Here is a 5,860-nt window from a genome sequence, read left to right as displayed (position 1 = left end):
AGGCTCTAGCAGAGGATGAAAGAGAAATTGAGTCATCTAGTTATTAAAAATTACATATTTTACCAAAAGCAGACACAGCCAAGTGTGAATCCAGTGTTATAGAAAACAACGCAGCAATAGATTAAGGTATGTTAGGAGAGACTTCTAGTCCCTGACAAGCAGGTAGAGTCAGGCAACAGACTAAGAACAGATTGCTTAACTTACTCAACACTCCATTCTGCCAACATCCTCACATGTCATCTGCATTTCATCTCTGTATGAAAGAAGAGTCTAGCAGAATCACAGGGCAGACAGTGCAAAAACACCCTCAGAGCTCCAGGAAACAAGCAGTGAGGTTGCTACAGATATGGATTTGAGAGGCGATAGCATTTGAAGGGCGTATGCAGTTGGAACACTGTCATAAAGCTGATTTCAAGTTTAACTGAAATCAGACAAGGTGCTTTAATTAAATAAAGACGTATGCCAGGTATTGTTCATTAATATCCCTGTAGGGTAGTCTGAACAGGACTTGAGATTTCTCATTCATTTCATTATAGCAGACTTGAATTACCTACACTTAGTTGAAAAACCTTTTTTTCTTAAAGTCTTTAGTCTTATTAAATTGTATTAAATAGACAGGATTAGCCACCCACCAATTCCTCCCTGTCCTGACAAGAGGCAAACACACTCAGAAGATCAGCCAGGACTCACCAAGCTAGTCCTCTCAGAAAGAAAATTGGTGCATTTGAGATCTCACTTAGCCCCTTATTTTTGGATTATTGGAAACAGCTTGATAATGGAATCTTCAAAAGTGCCAGAAAATGTCCTGTTTGGGGCAACAGCAAGAAGTTCAAAAACAAACAGAATAGGGGACAAGTGCCTGCTCAAGTTTGGTGGGAAACAGCCACACAGATTCCTCAGCAGAAGCCTTATAAGCCAGAAGGGATTGAAGTCCTATCATTAGCCTCTTTAAACAAAATGATTGTCAGCCAAGAATTTTATAGCCAGCAAAACTAAGCTTCATAAATGAGAGATAAAGTCTTTTTCAGACAAACAGATGCTGAAGGCATCTGCCACTACCAAACCAGCACTACAAGAAATGCTAAAAGGAGTTCTAAATCTTGAAACAAAAGTTTCATATGCACCAAAATAGAACCTGCTTAAAGCATAAATCTCAGAGGGTCTATTAAACAGTAACACAATTAAAAATAGAAGTATCTAGGTAACAACTAGTATGATGAATACAACAGTACCTCACATCTCAATATTGACCTAATGTAAATGGCCTAAATGCTCCACTTAAAAGATACAAAATAGCAGAATGGATTAAAAAAACAAAAATACACCAACCAAATATCTACTGTCTTCAAGAGATTCAGCTAACACCTAAGCACTCACATAAACTCAAGGTGAAAGGTTGGAGAAAGATATTTCACACAAACAGAAACCAAAAGCAAGTAAGAGTAGCTATTTTTATTTCAGACAAAACACACTTTAAAGCAACAACAGTTGAAAAAAAAAAAAGACAAAGAAGGACATTATATAGATAAAAGGATTAATCCAACAAGAAGATACTACAATCCTAAATTTATATGCACCTAACACTGCAGCACCCAGATTTTAAAAAAAATTACTACTAGACCTAAGATATTAGATAGATAACAACACAATAATAGTGGGGGACTTCAATACCCCAGTGATAACACTAGACAGATCATCAAGACAGGAAGTCCACAAAGAAACAATGGACATAAACTATACCCTAGAACAAATGGACCTTACACATACTTACAGAACATTCTTCCCAACAACTGTAGAGTATAAATCTGGAGGCTTCACATTACCTGACTTCAAATTATACTACAAGGCTATAGTTACCAAAACAGCTTGGTACTGGTATAAAAATATGCACATAGACTAATGGAACAAATAGAGAACTCAGAAATAGAGCCAAATACTTACAGCCAACTGATCTTCAACCAAGCATACAAAAAAATAAATTGGGGACAGGACACCCTATTAAATAAATGATCCTGGGAGAATTGGCAAGCCACACGTAGAAGAATGAAACTGAATCCCCACCTCTCACCTTATACAAAAACTAACTCAAGATAGATAAAAGACTTAAATCTATGACCCAACACTCTAAGAATTCTAGAAGATGGCACCAGAAAAATGCCCTGGACATTAGCTTAGGCACACTCCAAAGCAAGTGTGCCTAAGCTCAAGACCTCAAAAGCAAATGCTTTGAGACCTCAAAAGCAAATGCTTTGAGACCTCAAAAGCAAATGCAATAAATAAACAAATAAATAGGAGCTAATTTAAGAAGCTTCTGCACAGCAAAAGAAATAATCAGCAGAGTAAACACACAACCCACAGAGTGGGGGAAAATATTTGCAAACTATGCCTCGAACAAAGGACTAGTATCCAGAATCTACAAGGAACTAAAACAAATCAGCAAGAAAAAAATAAAAAAAAGAATAAGTCCATCAAAAAGCGGGCAAAGAACATGAACAGACAATTCTCAAAAGAAGATATACAAACAGCCAGTAAACATATGAAAAAATACTCAACATCACTAATCAGGGAAATGCAAGTTAAAACCACAGTGAGATGCTGCCTTACTCTTGCAAGAATTATCATAAAAGAAAAAGCTACAAATGTTGGTGTGGATGTGGTGAAAGGGAATACTTTTACACTGCTGGGAACGTAAATTATATAACCACTATGAAAAACAGCAGGAGGTTCCTCAAAGAACTAAAAGTAAAACTACCACCCAATCCAGCAATCCCATTCCTGGGTATCTACCCAAAGGAAAAGAAGTCGTCATATGAAAAAGACTCTTGCACATGCATGTTTATAGCAGCACAATTGCAATTGCAACAATACGAAACCAACCTAAATACCTGTCAACCAATGAGTGGATAAAGAAAATGTGATATATATACACCATGGACTACGACTTAGTCATAAAAAAGGAATGAAATAACGTATTTTGCAGCACCTTGGATGGAGCTGGAGGCCATTATTCTAAGTGAAGTAACTCAGGAATGGAAAACTAAACGTCATATGTTCTCACTTACAAGTGGGAGCTAAGCTATGAGGACACAAAGGCATAAGAATGACACAATAGATTTTGGGGACTCAGGGAGGAAGAGGGTGAGGGATAAAAGACTGTATATTAGGCACAGTGTACACTGCTCGGGTGACAGGTGCACTAAAATCTTAGAAATCACCATTTAAGAACTTATTCACGTAACCAAAAACCACTGGTACCCCAAAAACTATTGAAAATTGTTTTAAGTAAAGAAAAAAAGAAGAAGGAAATAGCTGTAACAAAAACCGTGTAAGGGGCTAAGGGGCTCCCTGGACACCTCCACGGCTCAATAAAAAGGCGCTGGCATTTCTCCTGCACTCGGAAGACTCCAGCTCTGAGCCCCTTGCATTCAGGGCCTGCCTTCTTGGAACCTCCAGAGACTTCGGGACAATTCTACTTTCCCTAAGGCATCTCATTAGAGGGTGGAAAGGGCATTTACAAGCTTGTCCAATGAATGGCAGACGTCATGAGTCAGTCATTTCCAAAAGCCCAGACTTTCCCACTGCACAGTATCTCCATGTAACAAAACTGCATTTGTACCCTCGAAGTCTGTAAAAGTTTTTTAAAACTTTCTATTATTTGAATCCCGACTCCCCCAGCCCACCAAATTTCAGCCAAGTCTCAGCTTTCAACCCATCCCAAGAACAGTTCACTGTGAAAGCGACACTCACTGATCAGAAACCATCTGGAATTTCTGAACCCTCAGAGAAGTCCACGCTTGTAGTTTTTAAACCTGTGGAAATTGGAAAGCGAAGATCATGTGTGTAAACGTCCAGCACTTTCCTGGGAAACTCAGATAACGGCCTGTATGGGGCTTGAGGGGCCCTGTGGAGAAACTCACTTGACAAACACCTGTCACAGGGGAGCCACAGACTGCAGTCGTCTTACGCCAGACGACAGGTAAACCCTCTGGAGAGCTTCAGCAAAGGAGCTTCATTTCCTAAAGGCTTCTTCGTGGCTGTGGTCCTCCCTCCACACAAACGTAAGAACACACTCTTGTCTGGCCTCTAGAGTCCTGATGCTGCCTCACCAGAACCAGAAGTTCCTCACGAAATGTCTCTGTCACATCACAGGCTGTGTTATAAACACAGATGTGGCCTCACACCCCAGGGAGGCAGAAGCTCTTCAGAATGCGTATTTCCTCATTAATCATCAGCCAGCCCCACACAGCAGTCAAACACAGGAAGTCCAGGCCCCCGGGCTGGGAATGCAGAGGCCTCAGGGCCAGTCTATCCTCTCCACTCCGGCCTCCACTCCCTCGTCCTCCTCCTCCAAGTCCTTCGGATCAAGGTCCTGCTCAGGCCCCACCCTGGTCCTCTTCCACCAGTTGCCTGGCTGACTGACCTTGCCTCCAGCAAAGACCCAGAGGCTGGTGGAACTGGCTCCTTCTCCCAGCCAGGCACCTTGACATCCACAAGAACAAATCCTCTTAAGAAAGAAAAAAGTCCTGAGGGTGCGTCCTCTGGATGAGACAGCCATTAGGAGTAAGTGTGGTTTCCTTGGCGTTTGCTTGAGGACTGGTGGGTAAGGCAGAGCTCCAACTCCCCATCCCCCAATGCTGGGAGATGAACACAGGGACATCGCTTTGCAGAGCACTGTGACAGTTCTAGAAGACTGTGTCCCAAGATCCTGATGTTCAGCACCATACTGAACTGTCTGCTTTTTTTTTTTTTTTTTTTTTGGAGACAGCGTCTTGCCCTGTCACCCAGGCTGGAGTGTGCAGTGGTGCGATCCTAGCTCACTGCAGCCTTGAACTCCTAGGCTCAAGCGACCCTCCAGCCTCAGCCTTCCAAAGTGCTGGGATTACAGGTGGGAGCCACCACACCCAGTGAAAGGTCTGCTTTTTTAATGGTCCTTTTTGATAATCTTGTTAGAGAACTCAAAATCAAGGATTTCTGCATGTAACAGGCACCAACGGAAGATACAGCTCACATATTTAAAGATCAAGAAGCAAGCAAATGGGGCCGGGGGAGGCGGAGAATGCTGTTCCTTCCAGCTGAAGGTGTGGAAGGAAAATAAATCACGGGACCTCAAAATCCCTAAGCCAAAGGGAGAAAGTCAAGCTGGGAACTGTATCAGGAAGACCTGCCTCCCGTTTTATTCCTAAATAACGTAGCTATAAAGACGAAAAAGCTACATACATCCCTCACAATTTGCCCATGACAAAAATTCCCTTGTGGGCCTCAAGATCTTTACCTTAAAAACAGCTCTGTTGAATTTCACCCTGGCAATGTAAATTGTAGCTGATCTTCGCAGGTGTGGAGCAAAGGACAGAACTCAAAGTCCTCTCTCTGCTCACCTGAGACAAATGTGTACCTGATTGCTTTCTCTGCCCTATTGCTTACATAGAAATACAGATTCATTGAGTCAGACTACGGCATAACTGACTAGTCCTCTACCCCTCTCTCAGGTGTAAATTGTGTATTCAGTGAGAGGCTGATCAACCTTGTGTCTCTTGTCTACCTATGACTTGGAAGCCCCCCCTACTTAGAGTTGTCCCACCTTTCCAGACCGAACCAATGTACATATTACACTCATCAATTGATGTCTCATGCCTCCACAAAATGTACAAAACCAAGCTGTGCCCTGACCACTTTGGGCACATGTTGTCAGGGCGTCCTGAGGCTGTCACAGGTGCGTCTTTAACCTTGGCAAAATAAGCTTTCTAAATGGATTGAGACTGGCCGGGCATGGTGGCTTATGCCTGTAATCCCAGCACTTTGGGAGGCCAAGGTGGGAGGATCACCTGAGGTCAGGAGTTCGAGACCAGCCTGGCCAACATGG

General features: G+C 42.4%; 1 protein-coding gene across 1 annotated transcript in view; it reads right to left on the bottom strand.

The window, feature by feature from the left end:
- The window catches only part of IGSF5 (immunoglobulin superfamily, member 5), a 45,058-nt gene extending 40,936 nt beyond the window's left edge, over window positions 1-4,122 (bottom strand). The window contains exon 1 of the mRNA XM_011984179.1: window positions 3,918-4,122. The gene's annotated coding sequence lies outside the window, so the exon portion shown is untranslated. The remainder of the gene's footprint in view (window positions 1-3,917) is intronic.
- Window positions 4,123-5,860: the final 1,738 nt, after the last annotated feature.

Source organism: Mandrillus leucophaeus, unplaced genomic scaffold, assembly GCF_000951045.1.
Source record: "Mandrillus leucophaeus isolate KB7577 unplaced genomic scaffold, Mleu.le_1.0 Scaffold262, whole genome shotgun sequence".
Taxonomy (NCBI): Eukaryota; Metazoa; Chordata; class Mammalia; order Primates; family Cercopithecidae; genus Mandrillus; species Mandrillus leucophaeus.
This window is presented reverse-complemented; position numbering and strand designations above follow the sequence as displayed.